The sequence below is a fragment of the Otolemur garnettii genome, unplaced genomic scaffold (genome assembly GCF_000181295.1).
Source record: "Otolemur garnettii isolate 467f Iridium unplaced genomic scaffold, OtoGar3 scaffold00112, whole genome shotgun sequence".
In the NCBI taxonomy this organism is placed as follows: Eukaryota; Metazoa; Chordata; class Mammalia; order Primates; family Galagidae; genus Otolemur; species Otolemur garnettii.
The window spans coordinates 2135504-2157212 of NW_003852507.1; the positions used below are offsets into that span (position 1 = coordinate 2135504).

At 36.1% G+C, this 21709-nt stretch overlaps 1 protein-coding gene and 1 pseudogene across 1 annotated transcript in view; one reads left to right on the forward strand and one right to left on the reverse strand.

The window, feature by feature from the left end:
- NLK (nemo like kinase) overlaps positions 1-21709 on the reverse strand; it is a 178817-nt gene that overhangs the window by 154363 nt on the left and 2745 nt on the right. The window lies entirely within an intron of this gene.
- Positions 463-1027, forward strand: LOC111727559 (annotated as a pseudogene).

Genomic DNA, 21709 nt, shown 5'->3' on the forward strand with positions numbered 1-21709 from the left:
GTTGTTTGGCGGGTCCGGGCTGGGGATTCGAACCCGCCACCTTAGGTGTACGTGGCTGGCGCCTTAGCCGGTTGAGCTATAGGCGCTGAGCCTGAAGTGCCTTTTTTGAAAAGGTATTTGAAACTCTCATCAAAATATATTTGAAGAGGGTGGTGCTTGTGGCTCAAAAGGGTAGGGCACTGGTCCCATATTCCGGAGGTGGCCGGCTCAAACCCAGCCCCGGTCCAAAAATAAATAAATAAATAAATAAATATATGTATATATATAATATAAAAAATATAAATACTTTTTTTTGGAGAGAAGTAATCTATGAGATTGGCTGCGTGTAGCTGCTAACAGCAAATTAACCAGGATGAAGATTAAAATTCATTTATCTGGAATATTTTTTATGAGTTCATGAATAAAACCTGGGAACAAAAAAACAAAACAAAACTGTTACCCAAAATATAAAATGGACTCCTAAAAAATTTAATGATAAGAAAATGAACACATTTAAAAAGAGACAAAAGATCAGATATCTTGCCAATGAAAATATATAGATAGCGGGTCTTTTCACAAGATGGCGCCAAAAGCAAAGAAGGAAGCCCCTCCCAAACCGAAGCCAAAGCAAAGGCATTGAAGGCCAAGAAGGCAGCGCTAAAAGGCATCCACAGCCACAAAAAAAAAAAAAGAAGATCCGTACATCACCCACCTTCCGGCAGCCAAAGACTCTGAGGCTCCGGAGGCAGCCTAAATATCCTCGGAAGAGCGCCCTCAGGAGAAACAAGCTTGACCACTATGCCATCATCAAGTTCCCCTGACCACTGAGTCTGCCATGAAGAAGATAGAAGACAACAACACACTTGTGTTCATTGTGGATGTCAAAGCCAACAAGCACCAGATCAAATAGGCTGTGAAGCAGCTTTATGATATTGATGTGGCCAAGGTCAACACCCTGATCAGGCCTGATGGTGAGAAGGCAGCATATGCTCGACTGGCTCCTGATTATGATGCTTTGGATGTTGCCAACAAAATTGGGATCATCTAAACCAAGTCCAGCTGGCTAATTCTAAATATATAACTTTTCACCATAAAAAAAGTTATATAGATAGCAAATACACATGGAAAGATATTCAATATCACGTATCATTAGGGAATTGCAAATAAAAATAAAAATGAAATACTACTGCACACCAAAAATCCAAACACTAACAACACTGAATGCTGGAGAGGATGTAGAGGAACTATCATTTATCACTGGTAGGAACGCAAAATAATGTAAATAGGCAGTTTCTTACAAAGCTATGTGATCCAGCAATTGTTGACTAAGCATGATGCCAAGTGAACTGAAAGCTCATATCCACACAAAAACCTGAATATAGATGTTTACGGAAACTTTATTTATAATTGCCAAAACTTGAAACAATCAAAATGTCCTTCAGCAGGTAAATAAACTGGCACAATACAACGGAATATTATTCAATGCCAAAAAGAAATGAGCCACCAAGCCACTAAAAGAAATGAAAGAACCTTAAATGCATATTACTATGTGAAAGAAGCCAAACTAAAAGAATACATACCATATGATTCCATCTATATGACATTTTGGAAAAGACAAAACTATAGAAATAATAAAGAGATCAGTGGTTGCCCAAGGTTAAGGGGGATGGAGGGATGAACAGGCAGAACTCAGAGGATTTTTAAGACAGTAAAATTATTCTGGATGATACGACTACATACAGTGGTAGATAAATGTCATTATACATTTGTCAAAACCCATAGAATATACAACACTGAGTAAGCCTTCATGTAAATTATGGGCTTTGAGGGATGATGATTTGTCAACATTGGTTCATGGGTTACAACAAATGTGTAGAATGTGGATAGTGAGGGAGGCTGTGTGTGTGGGAATGAGGTATATGTGGGAACTCTTTGTACTTTCTGCTCAATTTTGCTGTGAACCTAAAGCTGCTCCAAAAAACAAAGTCTATTTTTTAAAAAACTAAAATAAACACTTCTTGGGCGCAGGACACAATTATAAGAGGGACTTTATCTAACAAACACAATCAGTGTAACCTAATTCTTTATACCCTCAATGAATCCCAAACAATTAAAAATAAAATAAAATACAATAAAATAAAATAGTGATCAAGGGGGATTTAACTCAAGAATGCAAGGTTGGTTCAATATCCAAAAATCAATTAATATTCAATACCCTTTCATGATAAAAACACTCAACACACTAGTAATGGAAAAGAACTTTCTAACCTGATAAAGGGAAACTACAAACAACCCATGCCTGACAACATAATAGTGAAAGACTAAATGGCCCATCCTTAAGATCAGGAACAAAGAAGAATATTTGCTCTCCCCCCCTGTATTCAAAACTATACTCGAGGCCCTTAGGGCAATCTGGCAAGAAAATGAAATAAAAGGGCCAGGAGGCATAGCTCACACCTATAATCCTAGCACTCTGGAAGGCCAAGGCCAGGCAGGTAGATTGCTTGAGCTCAGGAGTTCTAAATCAGACTGAGCAAGAGCAAGACCCCATCTCTAAAAACAGTCAGGCCTCATGGCAGGCATCTGTTAGTCTCAACTACTGAAGAGGCTGAGGCAAGAGGCTCATTTGAGCCATGAGTTTGATGTTGCTGCCAGCTATAATGACAAGGCACTCCATCCCAGAGCAACTGAGACTCTGTCTCAAAGAAAAAAAAGAAAGAAAGAAAAGGTATCCATATTAGAAAGGACAAAGTAAAACTATCTCTCAAATGCTGAAGAATACACTAGAAAACTATTAGAACTAATAACATTAGTTTAGTCAGGTTGCAGGGTGCAAGATCCATATATACAAAAATCCATTGTATACACAAACAATGAACAATGCAAAAATGAAATTAAGAAATAATTCCTATTATACTATCATTAATAGCAATGGATACTTATAAATAAATTTAATAGAAATATAAAATACACACAGAAAACTACAAAATGTTTAAAGAAATTAAAGAAAAGCCAAATAAGCAGAAAAACATTCCATGTTTATGGAATGGAAGACTTAATATTGTTAAGACTGCAATATTCTCCAAACGGGTTACAGATTCCATGCATCCTATCAAAATCCCACCTTTTTTGCAGTAAGTTGATCCTAAAATTCATATGGGAAATCAAGGAACCCAGAATAGGCAAACAATCTTTAAAAAGAATAAAATCTGAAAGACACATTTCCTTGAAAGACACATTCTGAAAGACACATTCCCTGTCTTATAACTTACTAGTAACTTATGGTAACCAACAGTGTGGTACTGGCATAAGGACCTTTATAAACAATGGGAAGAAAGTCAAAAGTCCAAATTAAACCCTTATATTTATGGTCAACTGATTTTCAACCAGGGTGCCAAGGCTATTCAACTGGGAAATAATAATCTTCATCAAATGGTATGGTAAAAATGAATAGCCACATACCCAAAAAATGCAGTTGGACTCTTACCTCACATCATACACAAAAAATAATTCAAAATGAGTGAAAGACCTAATCATAAATAAGCTAAAATTATAAAACTCTTAGAAGAAACAGGGCAAATCTTCATGACCTTGAGTTAGGCAAAGATTTCTTAGATATGACACCAAAAGCACAAGCAACCTAAAAAAAAAAAGATAAAATAGATTTCATCAAAATTAAAAACTACTGTGATCCAAAGGACATCATCAAGAACGTGAAAAGGTGATCTTATCACCATCTTTCCATACTGCCATAATGACGCATTTGAATGTCCTAGCTAATGCTCTCAAGAGCATCAACAGTGTCAAAAGCAAAAGTAAACATCAAGTTCTTTTTTTTTTTTTTTTTTGAGACGGAGCCTCAAGCTAACCCCCTGGGTAGAGTGCCATGGCATCACACTCACAGCAACCTCCAACTCCTGGGCTCAAGCGAGTCTCCTGCCTCAGCCTCCCAAGTAGCTGGGACTACAGGCGCCCGCCACAGCGCCTGGCCATTTTTTGGTTGCAGCCATCATTGTTGTTTGGCAGGTCCGGGCTGGGGATTCAAACCCACCACCTTAGGGGTATGTGGCTGGCGCCTTAGCCGATTGAGCCACAGGCGCCGAGCCACATCAAGTTCTTATTAGGCCATGCTCCAAAGCCATTTTCCAGTTTCTAACAGTGATAACAAAACATGGTTACGCTGGCAAATCTGAAATCTCTGATGATGACAGAGATGGGAAAATTGATGTGAACCTCACAGGCAGATTAAACAAGCATGAAGTGATCAGTCCCAGAGTTAATATGTGCTACTCAAACATCTAGAAAAGTGGCAGAATAATCTGCTCCCATTCTGCTGTAAATCTGGTTTCACTGTACTGACAATCTCAACTGGCATCACAGAACACAAAGAAGCAAGTAAAAACCACACAGGATAGAAAATCCTTAGATCCTTTTTCTAGGAAAGTAATACATATGTAGAAATACATACGTACACAGAGCCACGACGGGAGGTTACAGGAAGTGAAAAGACAATGTACAGAATAGGAGAATATATTTGCAGATCACATTATCTGATACGGGACTGGTATTTAGAATACATAAAGAACTCATATAATGAAATAAAAAGAAAAAGACTACCTAATTTAACAACGGGCCAAGGCTCTCAACAGACACGTCTCCAAAGAAATTCAAATGACCAATAAGCTCATGAAAAGATGTTCAACATCATCAGACATCAGGGAAATACAAATCAAAATCACAACGAGGTGCCATTCATACACACACTAATATGGTTATAATAAAGAGATGCTAACAAGTTTGTCAAGGGTGTGGAGAAATTAGAACACTCATACACTGCTGATAGGAATATAAAATGCCGTTACTGCTTTGGAAAACACCCTACCGAAAGTTAAACACAGAGTCACCAGATAACCCAGCAATTTTAGGTATATCTGTGTACCCAAAGGAAATAAAAATGAAAGTGCATACAAAATTTGTTCTCAAATGTTCATAAGGAATATTGTTCACAATAGCCAAAAAAGAAATAATCCAAATGTTCAACAACTGATGGAGAAACAAAATGGTATACAATGTAATATAATACCCCTACCAAAAGTGATTAAGTACTGATACATGTTACAACATGGATAAACCTCGAAAACATGCTAAGTGAAAGCAGGCAGTCACAAAACATCACATATTCCATTTCTATGAAGTACCCAAAAAGGTCAAATCTATAGAGACAGAAAACAGATTAGTGGTTGCCTGGGGTTAGGGGAATTGCAGAGAATGTGAAGTAAATTGCTAATAGGTATGATGCTTCTTTTCAGAAACTGAGAACATTTCAATGAAAATGTTCTAAAATTAAAATGAAAATTTACTCTTAGAATATACTGTAATAATTAATTTGTACAATCTAAGTGATAAAACTGTTGATATGTGAATTGTATCTTTAAAAATCCACTTTTAAGACAAGCAAGTAACAATAAATACAAAATTCAAGATAGTGGTTTTCTCTTGGCAGGGCAGGTAAAACATACCTGCCCTGCCCAGAGAGCTACTTAAGGTCAGCCTCAATAGTGCTGGTTATGATTGATCTATTTCTTAGGCTGGGTAGTATGTTCCTGAATATTCTTTTTTATTATTCTTCATAACCTCTATCATGTGCTTGTGATGTGTAACAACATTATATTTGTTTGTTTAAAGAGCAGAGGCTTTGGTCAAAGCCCTATTCTGCTATTTATTAGCTTGGGCAAATTACTTAGACTTCTTTGAGCTATATCCTTCTCTAAAAGTAAGATCATTATCTCTTAGGGTTATTTTTTTTTTATTTTTTGAGACAGGGTCTCACTATGTTGCCCGTGGTACAGTGCCGTAGTGTCACAGCTCAGAGCAACCTCAAACTCTTAGACTTAAGTAATTCTCTTGCCTCAGTCTCCTAAGTAGCTGGAACTCCAGGCGCCCACCTGGCTATTTGTTATTGTTGTTTGGCAGGCCAGCACCGGGTTTGAACCCACCAGCCCCGGTGTATGTGGCCAGCGCCCTAGCCAAGACTCTTAGGATTATTCTTTACAATACAGAAATTCTTAGGGCTTCTCTAAGTAGAGGTTTTTATTATAAAATTCAAAGTGAAAATCCACTATAATTCTACTTTACCAAAATAATCACAATTGATAGATATCCCTGACTTTATAAAACATGAGTAATAATTTTTTATGCCCAAAGGCAGTGATTTTCAGCCAGTGTGCTGTGAGAGGATCTTAGATTTGCCATGAAAAATTTTAAAGATTAATTAAATTATTTTCGAAAAAAGTTCAAAGCACAATAAGTGCTTTTTTTACTTTTTTTTTTTTGTGATCAACATAATTTACGTGTGCTGTGGAACTTTAACTACAGGTTCAGTTCAAGTGTGCCATGAGATAAAAAAGGTTGAAAAATCTTAAGGGAACACTGATTTTCATTTAAATAAATTGTGGGCATCTTTTAATGGTAACCACTCCACTATTCATAGCTACTTAGGTTACTTTCAGTCTGGGAGGAATATAATAACATCAAACGAACACCTTTATAAATATATCCTTATATCCAAGCTCAATGATTTCTTCAAAGGATTTGTGCATTCAATTTTGAGAAACAGCTCTCCCAACAAGGCTCCATCCATCTACACGAACATCAAAACTTTGAGAGCATTTTTTACCACATCTACAACAACTGTAGGGATAATTACATACTTTAAAATGTCGACCCAGCAGATTACAAGTGTTACTTCATTTCTGCATGTCTTTATTAATGAAAGTGAAATCTTTTTTCTTTCTTTCTTTCTTTTTTTTTTTTGGAGACAAAGTCTCACTTTGTCGCCCTCAGTAAACTCTTAATGGTTGTTAACAATCTGTATTTCTTTTATGAGCAGCCCATTCTCTGGTTTTTGCACATTTTCTTTTGGGTTATTCACCTTTACTTTTTATTGATTTTATGAGCTCTTTAAACAAAGACATTAACTTTTGTTTTTATGTTGTCAATATTTTCCCCTAGTTTCTATGTTTTCTTTCAGGCTTTTTTATGGTATATTTTACCAAACACACATGTTAAGTACCTTCATAGACAATCTAATGTTCTTTTCTTGCTTTAATATCAAAATAACAAGCACTTTCCCTCAAAGATTATAAAAATAATAAAAATAGTTACCAATATTTTCTTATTGGGAGGCTTCAAAAAAAATCTTTAATCCACTTGGATTTTATTTTTGCACATCATGAACACAGATCTAACTTCATTCCTCCCCAGTGCCAGCTAAATGGCTCAACAAAGGTACAAAATAAACCAGTGGTATACTGCAACGGGTTCATACTGCTCATGAGAGACATTTTCTGAAATTTTGCAAGGTGATTGTGAATCATAGCCATAAAAAACTATTATTATGTAAACTTATAATAAAATAAATCATATTTAAAACAAAGGTAGTAAATATCAGAAATCATCCCTCCCTAATTATCTTGTGATTTATGCTGTTAAGGTGATTTGACACCTTTTTTATCTGTATAGTGAAAATACTACATAATGGTGTGCTACTGCATATCTTTTTCTAATTCAACATTTAGTGACTTCACGTTAGTGTTTTAGTGCTATATTATGTGTAATATAATAAATGGCTGCCAATATGACATGACTTACACCAGATAAATCAGTAAATCCTCTAAACTACAGCTTTTTTATTTTTTAGAAAGCCTATTGTTAAACATATACCAACATACTACTGAAATAAGCCATTCTTTCCTCACTAATTTTCAAGAGGATCTCCAGCATATACTAAGCTACCATTTACTGATAAGTTTATAAAACAGAATAATATATAAAACAGAACCTAGAATTTTATCCTTTTTCTTCTGCACTAGCATCACAGACTGCTCTGGTATGTACTGATGTATTAGAAGAGGCTTTGGACACAGTTTCTATTAACTGGATCTCTCATTGTTTTTCTAACATGAGATCACAGCACTGCATCGAAAAGGATATTTTCCCTAAACAATTCAGCAGCATTCTTAACTTTATGCAGATTATGGAAAGCAGTATAAATAAAGGACTATTTCTTTTCAAAAAAGGAATACTTTCAGACATTCTTTCTTTAGATTAGGGCTCTTACTCTTAAAAAAAATCCAAATACAAGAAAACAAAACCACTACCACGCAGTTGTCTAAATATCTCTCTTAAGTATTCCCTCATAACAATTCCTACACTGCATGAGGAAGTAGGGATCTTGAAATACTATTTAGTGGCAAAAGCCAGTGATGGTACTCTTCTTTGAAAATAGCCATCACTGGCTCGGCGCCTATAGCTCAACTGGCTAAGGCGTCAGCCACGTACACCTAAGGTGGCGGGTTCAAATCCCCAGCCCGGACCCACCAAACAACAATGATGGCTGCAACCAAAAAATAGCCAGGCGTTGTGGCGGGCGCCTGTGGTCCCAGCTACTTGGGAGGCAGAGGCAGGAGACGCGCGTGAGCCCAGGAGTTGGAGGTTGCTGTGAGCTGTAATGCCACGGCACTCTGCCCAGGGGGACAGCTTGAGGTTCTGTTTCAAAAAAGAAAATAGCCATCACATACAAACTTAACTTTAGATCTTTAACTCTTTCTTTTTTTTGTTTTTGTCTTGCTATGTTGCCTTGACTGGAGTACAATGGCTATGTACAGGCATAATCATGGCGTACCACAGCCCAAACTCCTGGGCTCAAGCAATCTTCCTGCTGCAGCCTACAGAGTAGCTGAAACTACAGGTGCTCTCACTGGGCCCAGACTAGAAACTTGCACTTCAACAACAAACAAGTACCCAACCCGGGATGGAGTTAGGCTCTAGAGAAGCAAATGAAACCTGACCTTAGCCTTTGAAGTTCTTGTCATTTTTAGTGGATCAGTGGGTGGAGAATGCATTTGTTTTCGTTAGTACTGAAAATCAGAAACAGAGAGATGGATTTATCTTCTATAGGCATCTACTTTAAAAGGAAAAGAAAATCAAAGTATAAATATTAGTGAAAGTTTGCCCACCTACAGAGACAAGGTCTATGTTGGTAACTACATCTTCAGTGTCCACACTAAATATTGTAGTGTCCCTATTTTAACATCTTTCCTGCTGAGGTACTTTAAGAAGTCTGTGATTAATTTACAGATCATGATATCAACTGCATCAAGTAAACCAGTAACTGCTGCCTATGTATTTTCTTTCCTGTCACAAGCCATTTAGATTTGAACTTCAGCTACCTCATTCTAGGTATTTACATTACCAAATATCTAATATAATAGCTGGTTGCCTCAATAGAACCACCCTTTCTGCATCTAAACAAACAATCTCACTTTTAAGGGCTTGTTGTCATGTGATTTCTAGTAAATATAAATCTCATATTGTAGCACAGGGAGCAAAGACAGCAGTTATCCTATGATATACACAGAGAAATGACTTCAACTATTTCCAATCATTAACTAATACTTGACGTTAACATCTATTTCGTGAGGTTCTGTACTATATATAGAAATTATTACGCTTTGAGAAACAATGGCTCATTTACTGAAAATGAGTTTAACAAAGGAATTATTTGACACTGAAAAATACAGAGCAGAGTATTGGGTGACACAAACAGCATCATCAGCTCATGTGACTGCAATAGGGTGATTTACTTTAAAAAAAAAAAAAAAGAAAAGAAAACCATAAGAAACAAAATTTAGCTTCTACAATGTAAAGCCTTAATCATGTCCTGGGTCACAGAACTAAGGAACCAGATCACAAGATTCTTACTTTGAAAATATTCCCTCAAGTCTCAACCTGAGATAAATACCACAAAAAAAAAAAAAACAAAAAAACCCACAAACTTTGCAGAATGAATTATTTCTATTCTGCCTAAAGCTTAGTTTTGACTGGTATATGTTTCAGTTACACATTTGATTCACATTGAATTTTGTTTTAAGTATTAAAAGAATAAATAGCATTCCAAAACAATCGCAAGTTTTAAAACTTCAGTTCCTTCTCTAGTTGGAGAGCATACAAAACCTAATACATAGAACAGGGAGTTGATGTACTTGATGCAGTAACCATCAGTTTCCTAACACTGTACATCTAAATTTATTCAAAACCCAATCTCAGCAAGTTCTGTAGAAATAGCCTCAAAGTAGATAAAGCAAAAGTCACAAAATTTAATCTAGAAGACCAGTTTATAGACATACTGTATAATTCTTACATATTTTTCCAGTTAAGGTTTAAAGTATTTCAAAAAATAAGGGAGGGGGGAAGGCTACACTCAATACAACACATTTACATATAACATGAAAAGACTGAATTGTTCCTTCCCCAAAACCCTGTAGTTTCCATTAAAACCTGAAAACTTGGGAGTCACTAGCATACACGAAACCACCAACAGAATATTCTATATATCTAATTTTTTTTCAGATACATTATTTCTGGTTCATTTATAGAGCTTTTGTTTTTTATTTGTTTTGCTTTTATATAAACACTTCTTCCATTTTCTTTTCTTTTCTTTTTTTTTAAGATGGAGCCTCAAGCTGTCCCCCTGGGTAGTGTGCCATGGCATCACAGCTCACAGCAACCTCCAACTCCCGGGCTCAAGCGAGTCTCCTGCCTCAGCCTCCCAAGTAGCTGGGACTACAGGCGCCCACCACAACGCCCGGCCATTTTTTGGGTGCAGCCATCATTGTTGTTTGGCGGGCCGAGCAGGGGATTTGAACCTGCCACCTTGGGTGTATGTGGCTGGTGCCTTAGCCGCTTGAGCCATAGGTGCTGAGCCCACTTCTTCCATTTTCAACAGGCATTAAGTTGGACAGGTAAAGCTGCAAAAGAACAAAGGTTCTGGCTCAGCTCCCAAGTAGCTGTGTGACCTCAAACAAATCTCTTAGCTTCTCTGGGACTCAATTTTCCCATACATAAAATAAAGCAGTAAAACTAGATGCATTCTAACATGTCTTCAGGCTGGGTACTGTGGTTCTGTAACACTAGCACGCAGGGAGACGGAGGCAGGAGGATCCCTTGAGCTCAGGAGTTTGAGACCAACATGCATCTGTAGTCCCAGCTACTTGGGAGGCTGAGGAAGGAGGATCGTTTCAACCCAGAAATTTGAGGTTGCTGTGAGGTAGGATGATGCCATGGCATTCTAGCCTGAGCAATGGAATGAGACTCTGCTTCAAAAAAAAAGTATCTTCAAACTCTATAATTTAAGGTAGAGCTTTATAGGCTTGTGAGAATGAAAAAGCCCTCAAAACAAATGGCCAAAATCTGCCTTTGCAATATTATTGAAAGAAACAGGATATAAAATTTAAATATACAGTGTACTCATGAACCCAACTCTAAGAATATTACAAACAACACACCCACACATTCTAGGTAAACCACTTGTAAATAAATATACTGAAACGCTATTAGTGGTTATCTCTGAATTGTAGGTTACAAGCAACTGCTTTTCCTTTCAGCTTTTCTCTATTTTTCAAGTGTCCTACAATAAACAGTATTATTTACTTTGATAATGGGGAGGAGAAAATAGAAAGAAAAAAACCTTCCTTTTATGTGTTAAATGAAATTTTTACATTTGGAAAGCATTCTTGAATTTAAATGAATTTTTCAAAAAACAGTTGGACTTAATCAGAAATAAAATCTCCAGTGAACTCACATTCCTGATAACTGTCAATAGTCATACAAAAGCTACTGGTTACTTTTCCTAGATTGGTTACTTTTCAAGAGATACTTTTTTCACTTATACTGAAACTGGTAATAATAAGGATAGCTAACATTTACATAGTGGCAGGCACAGTTTAAGACTTTGCATATATAATAACAGGCTCCCTACCATGTATTATTATCCCCATTGTACAGAGAAAGACCATGAGGCATACTGCGGTAAAATGATTTGCTCACAATTAATGAGAGACAGGGCCAGGATTTAAAGTTAGTTTGCTATCAGAGGACAGATTTTAACTACTAAATCACATTGTCCCTTTACAATATTAAATGTTGTCCTCCTCAGGTCATTCTATTAAATCAGCGGTTCTCAACCTGTGGGTCGCGACCCACAGGAACTGTACTAAAGGGCCATGGCATTAGGAAGGTTGAGAACCACTGTATTAAATGCTTTTGTTTTGAAAGTTCTTCTAAACTACTTTTCTTTGAGCTGAAAAACAACAGGCCAAACAAACTTTTTTAATCAAAAAAAAATTATGATTCTTTTACAAGTCATTACTTCAAATCTATAGAGAATATAATTTAATCTCCATACATATCACCAAGTGGATACTGTAATATTATAACATCTGAGGGATTAAACAGCATTAATTACGAAGTTTAATACTGGAATGTTTAATAAAGAAAGGTGCTTTATTGATTGACGTTATTTGTTCACATAAATCTTCTGGAAAGAGTCCTTGCAACCTTTCTAAAATCTCTATTTTATTAAAATAATGTTCTAAACAGGATTATAATTAACTAGTTTGAGTTTTTTAAAGAATACACATCAATCTTTACTTTGAACATTGGCTGTAATACACACCCAGTTAACTTCACAATAACCCCAATTACTACACACGCAGAACCTGGGAAAATGAACACAGAGGAAGCCAATCAATTAAAAATGGTTGAAGGTTCTCACGTAATTCTCTGAGGCAATTCAAACCCAAGCCAAGTATATGTGTGCCCCTTTCTGCACATGTACCCACATTACTTTCCACTTTATATGGTTTCTATATTACTTTTGATAAAACTCAAATTTCCCACTCTTCTGTATTACTTAATTTACCCTGCAGAAGTAATATAAAAATCAATAGTTTTCTATTTAAAAAAAAAAATTAGAAGAGACAGGAAAGTGGAGAACAAAGTGAGGAAAAATCCTTCGCACCCAGGCTGTCTTAGATGTGCAATGAGACAAGCACCCAATAATTGCACCCTTTGGGTACTTCTCTACCGGTAAGATGATACAATGAAATAAAGTCACCTGGCTTATTCAATTTACTTACAAAATTTCCAAATCTGTAACCCGCTGCTATGGCACATTAAGAAAATTAGCATGAAAGAAAAATCACCTACTTATGTAAACTGAAGAATGATTTTTATCCATGCAGACAGGGAAAAAAAAAGCTGCAATCTGGGTCAAATGACTAATTTTATCTATTTGTTCAAATGTCTTTCCACACCTTTTCTCCATAGCTGGGAACAAGAATTTTAGGTCAAGACATGGGTAAACAAAAAGTTCTGTGTTGTTCATTCCCCTGTAAAAAGTTTACTGCCTTAAAACTGAAAACAAGACTGAGAACCTCATGTGGATAACAAAACCACAACACAGAGAGAGGAAAAAGAAATCAATGGGAGATGATCTGCTCTAATTGGGAAGAAAAGCAAACATGGCAAGGATCAGATGCCAATTTTACTTTTGCTATGTTAAGCAAACATAGCCTCCGAAAAGCAAAATACCCCAAATAACTCAGGACCAGCAGGACAACTTCTCTACAGAGAACATTATTGCAGTTTGTTCTATAAACGCAGCTGGTCAAGTTTTTTGAGTGTCTGACATAAGTTAGATAAATGCTAAAATTATTATGGTCATTAATGACTTCGTTCTTAGCTTATTCTGCTGGTATTCACCCCTCCCATAACCAGGTCCAGGAGTGGCCTAATTGCTACAAAAGTAATCCCACCTCCACTGAGAGTGACTGGTTCGAAAATGACTATAATAGGTACAATGCAATAAAAATCAAAGAGATGTGGCTACTGCGCACCTCAAATGTGGCTAGACCAAACTAAAACATGGTGCAAGTGTTAAGATACACAGTAGATTTTGTAGACCTAACATGGAGGAAAAATTCACTGATAATTTTTATGGTGATTATATGTTGAATGACAATACTCTAGACATAGTTAAATAAAATATATCACTAAAATTATTATTATATATTTTTAAAAGATAGAGTCTCTCTTTGTCACCCTCGGTACCGTGCTCACAGCAACCTCCAACTCCTGGGCATAGGCAATTCTCCTGCCTCAGCCTCCCGAGTAGCTGGGACTAGAGGCGCCCACCACAATGCCTAGCTATTTTTTGTTGCAGTTTGGCAGGTATATGGGGCTGGCACCCTATCCACTGAGCCACAAGTGCCGCTCTCACTAAATTAATTTTACCTGTTTCTTTTTTACATATTTTACTATGGCTACTAGAAAATTTTAAATTATATACCTGGCTTTCATTAAATATCTGAAGATCTGGACTGCGAGGACTTCTGTAAAAATGCTCCTTTCTTCTTTTAAAAGAGCTTTAGGAACTCTCTCGCTGTATACACTATGCCCTAAACTGCTACAGCCTAAAAATATGTGTCAAAGCTAGTTTTCTGGGAGGCTCATATACAAACTAGCAAATCCTCTACCCAAACTCTGAATTTAAAAGAGACTTCTGGCAAAAAGGAAAAACTTGTTAAACCAACTTGTAAATTAATATAAGGACTATCACCCACATCATCTTCCCTGATTACTAACAACAACAAAAAAATTTTTAAAAAAGGCACGTGGTCAGCACCCGTAGTTCAGTGTTTAGGGTGCTGGCCACATAAACAGGGGCTGGCAGGTTCAAACCCGGCCTCGGGCCTGCTAAGAACAACAATGACAACTACAACAAAAGATAGCCAGGCCTTGTGGAGGGTACCTGTAGTCCCAGCTGCTTGGGAGGTTGAGGCAAGAGAATCACTTAAGCCCAAGAGTTTGAAGTTGCTGTGATCTGTGATGCTACAGCACCGAGGGTGACAGCTTGAGACTCTGTCTCCAAAAATAAATAAATAAATAAATAAATAAAAATAAAAAAGAAAATACTAAATAGAATATTAGATTTTATTTTAAAATGCAAAATATGTAAGAAAGTAAGCAGGTAAATCTAAAACACTAAAAAGGTAAAGAACTATAGGCAAATGGTAGTATCAAATTGAAATGTAGGAAGAAATTGACCGTCCATTTGCATATAGGCAGGCTCTCTTCCACAAATGAACCACGTATAATCCTCATCAATAAGTCAATAACAGGAGAAAACAAGTCTCTTGAACAAACTGTACATTTAAAATCTGATCCCAAATTTGAAAACTTTATAAATAAAATCATCACGCAGGGTAACAGTTATCTAGTTCTTCCTTCAAATAATTTAGTAGTCCTGAAGACAGAAAGTTGTCATACTGCAGACTCTACTACCCAGAAATAATGGCACTATGTCTTACAATATTAATGCCATTTTATAATAGAATCTTAGGAAACATAAGACTTTATAAATGAGAAAACCAGGCTCAGAAAGTTCAGAAATTTTTACCAAGGTAATAGGGTAATTGGCAGCAAGGCTAAGTAAGACCAGAACTTTATCTCTTAACAAATTTAGTTTAGTACTCTATTACTACATTAAAAAAAAAAAAAAAAAAAAAAAACTTTCCAAAGAAACAGCACCTTGAACATCAAGTTCTCTGTTTTTTTATTAAACTAGAAATAAAAACTCAGGATTTGGAAGAATTTTTATTAACAATTTTAAAGTAATAATTTTTAATCTAATACTTAAGATATTCTTCAGAATCAAACATATTATATACATATTAGAGAGGAAAAAAATCAAACACCATCATTCCCTCAAATGTCGTCAATGATCTACTTGCCAAATGCAATGCCCTTTCTCCAACCTTAATTTTCTTTGACTTTTTATCTGCATCAAGGATCACTCCCATTTTCTTAATAATGTTCATCCTGACTGACCTTTACTTTTAACTTGCAGCAACTTCTCAGAGCTCAGATGAACCTCAGCTGTATCTTCTATTTATATATCTCCCCCCATGTGCCATATAACTATTTATGTACTGTATATGTACTCTATTCATAAAAAAGAGTAAGATTTTTTTGACACTTTCCCCATTATCAATAGTGCCTCAACTCTTCACCATGACATTCCAACCTCTTCAGGATCTAGCTTTAGCTTACACCTCCTACGTTCTCCATTACCACATGTTTAGCAACTCCAGTCCTGTCCTGGGTCTCCTGTATGTGGGCCCATCTACCTAGAATGCCCTTCCCCACTGGTTCACTCTCTCTCATTCTTAAAACTCAGCTAAGCCATTACCTATTCTAGGAAGCATCCATACCTTCCACAGAAATCCCTTCTCTATGCTCCCATAACATCCAGGGATTATTCCTATTGCTGCTTTTATGGCACTGAATTATAATTATCCATTTACAAATCTACCTCCCCCACTAAATCATAATAGCCTTTAATCCCTATAACGAAGCACAGTGCCTGGCAAATAGTCAACACACAATAAATGAGTATTGTAAGAACAACGAACATAATATGTCCTTAAGTTTTTATTTAATGTTTTCAAATATAGTTTCAGCCCTCCACTAAAGCTATAGACAGAGTTATTTTTCATGTTATTTTTCATACTGTCTATTTGATTGTAAACTTCTACAAAGCAAGATCACGACTTCAACGTTCCTATACTTCAATACCAAGCACAATACAAATAATAGCACAAGTCTGACGGAGACTTGCAAAATGATTTATAGAACTAAATATCCTTATTTAGTGCTTGTCCACTGCAGATTGACAATAAAAATACATAGACCAGTGAGTTTCAAAAGTTTCAAAAGCTTTCACTGTTTAATAGTAAATATGATTCAATTAGCCAAACTAATTCAATACACAGATAGAAAACTGGGTCAATGGCAGATATCCCTGAATATATTCCCTCTACTCACACCATTACAACTAATTAATATTACAGTACAATCTCAGCATAGTTTCCTTGTAAGTCATCTTTTCATAATGCCAGAGTGCCAGAATTTTTCTAATACTTCTTGGCTAGGTACTTGAGAACTATGGGCTAGATCTATCAAAACTTGTCACATGCTCATTGACAATATTACAATTGTTGCCTCAGGCACTTTCTGTTACCCCTAAGCAACAACAACAGATCAAACAAACAGGCTATTTTAGTTAGGAAATCATTGTTGATCTGCTTTAGATGACCCAATCAACAATTCACTGGAGTATCATGGATACACAAGGACTCATAACTAAAACCCAAATATAATCAAATAAGGAAAGAATCTCTTCTACCCAACAGCTTCTTTCCACTTATTGGGTGATGACAAATGAAAAAGTTTCTTTGGCCTTGACAATTTCTATCAATGAAACCAAATTAGCATATTAAGGAAACATGTAGTATATGAACAATTGATTTTTGAATTGCTAGGATATCAACAAATCTAATAATAACCACCAAGAACACAGCCATTCAATTATACAATATAGAAGACAGGGAAAACTCTGATAGTTCAAGTTTAGAAGATAAAGAAACATCCCAGTGCTCCATTAGGGGACTTTGTATATCAAGGAACATTTCTGCTGCTGCCTATGCTATCTGGGTGAAAACGCAGAATTTAGATGCCAATATATATTCAGTTAATGTATTTTACAAATATTCATTATTCTGACATAGCATATGAAAGGGAACTATCAGACCCTCTTCTCTTTCATGACACATCCCCATCATGCTGATGGCTAAAAAGATGGCATTTAATTTCAAGGAATATTATTGTTTTATTTGAAAAGGCAATGTTTCTGAAATGTCTTTTTTTTTTCTTAATAAAAAACCTTTGCCTTTCTTTCTAAGCTGACATTCAATAGTACAACATAAAATTTCTCCCCAAGAATAAAACAGGTTTCTTTTGTTGTGCTATGGTTTTGCCTTTTTTTTTTTTTAATTTTTGTTTCAAATATATTTTGGATAATCTTGTCAAGAGCCTAAGTACAAAGTAACTTTCAATGTTACATGCTATGATTCAGTATCATTTGATTGTGTTACTTTTATTCTCTCTCTTTGCTTTCTCTACTTTATGATCATGAACCTGCAGTTTCTAAAAGTAAGTTCATTTGTAGTTAAAATTAACAAATATAGATTTCTACATTTCTAGTTTCACACGGATGCTTTATGTCTAGAAGAGCAACCGTTTCCTTTTTATGGTGCAGGCTCTGCTTCTTCAAAGCTCTTTTCACAAAGCAGAACCCCCAATGAATCCAGCTGTGGCTGTTAATCTTGGCTGATAGTGGAGAAACTTCTCAATACTACAGATTCTTAACCTGTAAAACACAGTTAATAACAAAATACACTTTAGTATACTACTTTCTCTGATGCAACTTAATCCAGGATTTTCCCCAAATATATTGCAAAAAGCATTCTCCATTTTTCCAAATTATAGTTTGCTATTTGTGGATAAGAGGACCACAGAAAAATTAAGAGAAAAACATGCCTCTAATTTTTACAAGATGAACAAGTGAGACATTTCTGGCATGTATGAGAATTTAAACTGAATTAACTTCTGTGAAATCACACACAATACCTCTACCTCACTGGCATCTTCTTTAGCAATTCACACTGTTTCATCCAAATACAAGTAAAATGAATTTCCACTAAAGGTAAACTTTGACAATACGGATGTCCTTTATTTGTTATGTTTTATGAAGAAAAAATTAATTTCCTTCCAAGTATTTCAAAATCCACAATACTTTCAAAACAGTGCAGATGATCGGACTGGAACACCTACCAAGCAAGTCCATACAAACATATGAATTATTTTCTGTTTTTAAGTAATTGAGAAAACAGGACAGAGTATTCCCTTGGCTCTAAATTCAACCTTTTTTTAATCTCTCTGGCATATAACACAAACACGGGGACACCTATGATATTTAAAGTCATTCCTCCAAAAATAGTCTCCATGTTGATTTTACCTGATAAATCTGACAAGCTATGAAGATACTTCCATGTATGAACACAACAGCTTGATTTTTCCATCAACAATAACTACAATAAACCGCTAACATTTAAAGATGCTTACTGTATGCTAGATTATGTACTCATTGATACGCAAGAATTACCTCATTTACTACACCAATCCTGAGATAAGTACTATTATTAGCCCCATTTTATAGATGAGGAACAAAGACGTCAAATAATTTATCACGATCATAAGAGCTAGTACGTACCACTACAGTGATGCTCAAGTTTTGAAGGACAAATACTTGTATAAATAACCTGCTGAAGGTATCAGGATAATAAAATTCAAAGCCCTCCAACTTTACTTAGAGTACAAAGGCAATGGACCAAATGAATCCCAGGGTATTTGATCTTTTAATTAATCAGACAAGTCCAAAACCAAAACATTAATTTTATAAAGCAGACATTTTTCACAGACTCGCTTTTATCAAAGTGCCAATATGCACCCCGTTAATTCAATCTATAATATTTTAACATTGTCCATTGTCAGAAACTGTCTGGGTTTAGTGGTCGTCAAACCACTACTCTCATGTGGTCAACTTCCTCCAACTCTAAAAATTGTATACTGCATGAGCCCTTGCTCTTTGTCCCAAAGTATCGGATCATAAGCACAGCATTTTCCTCTGGCAAATGTGACTACAGACAAAATATTAGATTTATATTACCCTCCCCAACTTGACTAAGGTTACTGTTAGTGGGTTCAGTAACCTTAGTGTTTTGTTTTTGCGTTATGAAATTGTCCATTTGGAAGTTTGGAAGCTGTGATGTCTCATAAAGAAAGTCAAATTATACATGATGTCTTGATAACCCATGAACAACATTCTATCAATGGAAATGAATGTATCTCAGGCTACCCCACAATCACATTACCAGGTAAAATGGGACCCTTACTTTGAGATAAAACACAGCCGACAGTTGTTAATGAAACCTTAATTGAACTGTCAAAGCACCATCTTTACCAGCAAGCTAATGGGTAATTCACTACTCTTACACAACTGTCCAATACTGATAAGTTATTCCGCTAGTTAAATTTAGCAAAAAGATAAGTCAGGTAGACTAAACTGTTCCGTGATAAACTGGGTAAAATGTTGTATCACATCTACAAGTATTTCTTCTTGTCTCCATGGAACAACAATCTCCCTCAAAATTACATCCTGCTGTTTTAGCCATCAGTTAGTACTACTGAGTGCACTTCTAGAAAAAGAAATGGAGGCAGATATAGTTCCTTGTCAAATGCTATCCCAGAATACTTGCAAAATGCATTAAATGAATATATGTTTGAACCTAAGTGAATCTAATATTATCCAGGTAGGTGCTTTGAATCAAATGATGTATCCCTAGGAAAATATTTTTATGTTTCATTTTAGTCATTTTAGAAAATAGTAGTTTCAGATTCATAAGATGCATTCTAAAATTACAAATAAAAATTCGGTTTCAGTTAGTTAAAAAGTAAAAAAAACCTCACTAATATCTTTAGCTTGGGTATCACAATACTACTGCAATTCACTCTGGTTTTCAAATCTCTAGTTTTAATAATCTTAGGTCACACAGCAGACAAATTTCAAATATAATAAACAATTCAGACAGCAAGTCATGGATTTGTAAAAATAAAAATAGAAAAGTATTTGCATATTAAAACATACACCTGGAGCTCTTCTCTTTTTCATACCAAATTGTTATTTCACCTGTAAAAGCTGATGAAACACCTCATGCAGCTAACTAAAAAACTTGGTTAAAGATACAAAGAAGGCTCGGCGCCTGTGGCTCAAGTGGCTAAGGCACCAGCCATGTACACCCAAGGTGGCGGGTTCAAATCCAGCCCAGGCCCGCCAAACAACAATGACGGCTGCAACCAAAAAATAGCCGCGCGTTGTGGTGGGCGCCTGTGGTCCCAGCTACTTGGGAGGCGGAGGCAGGAGACTCGCTTGAGCCCAGGAGTTGGAGGTTGCTGTGAGCTGAGATGCCACGGCACTCTACCCAGGGGGACAGCTTGAGGCTCCTGTCTCAAAAAAAAAAAAAAAAAAAAAGATACAAAGAAGAATTGAACCACATGAGGACATAGTGAGAAGGTGGTCATCTACAAGCCAGAGAGAGAGACTCAGAAGAAAATCAAATCTGCACTTTGATCTTGGATTTACAGCCTACCGAACTGTGGGATATAAATTTCTGTGGTTTAAGGCAAAACAAAGCAGGATCTGTCTATAACAATTAACCAAGTAGTAAAGATGCTACCGCACTGTCCTAGGTGCTAGGGAGAAAAAAAAAGTACTACAGAAGACAGACCTTACCCTCAGGGGGCTTACAAATGTCAGAGTCAGTGAGACAAAGCAAACATGAAATAAGATGATGCACAAAGGAGTACTGCAAATAAAGAGTACAAACTTCATAGGTGGTAGCCTCTACAATGAATTCAAATCAAACACATTTGGATTTTCAGATAGCAGTGATTCATACAACTCACTATCAGAATGTTTACCATGTGATATGTTTCAGCACTTCAGTTCTTTACTGCCCCTCCCTTAAAAAAAATTTTTCCCTTACCATCAAAGCAAAGTTAAAACTTCTACAAAACACGTCATATTTTGATAGAAATGTAAGTGAATAAGGCCTTTAGAATATATTCAAGAACACTGCAACCCATGTCCTTTTCTGTATCCCTAATTCTCAGTACTGTGTGCAAAGCACTAAAAAGAAAGCAAGCATCCAGATCTTAGAAAATCCGAATTCTAAAAGTTAGTAAATCAATGACAAAATTTAAAGGAACAACCTTTTCCTCGTCTGCCTCCCTCCCACCCCCTCCACTCCATGCCCCAATAGAAGCCTGGAAATCCTCAAGGGTTAGGCAAGGATTGGAAGTTCACAGTGAAATCTCTGAGGACAGGCTATGGAAGAGAAGAAAGGAAGCCAGGAACCAGTAGGTTCCTGAG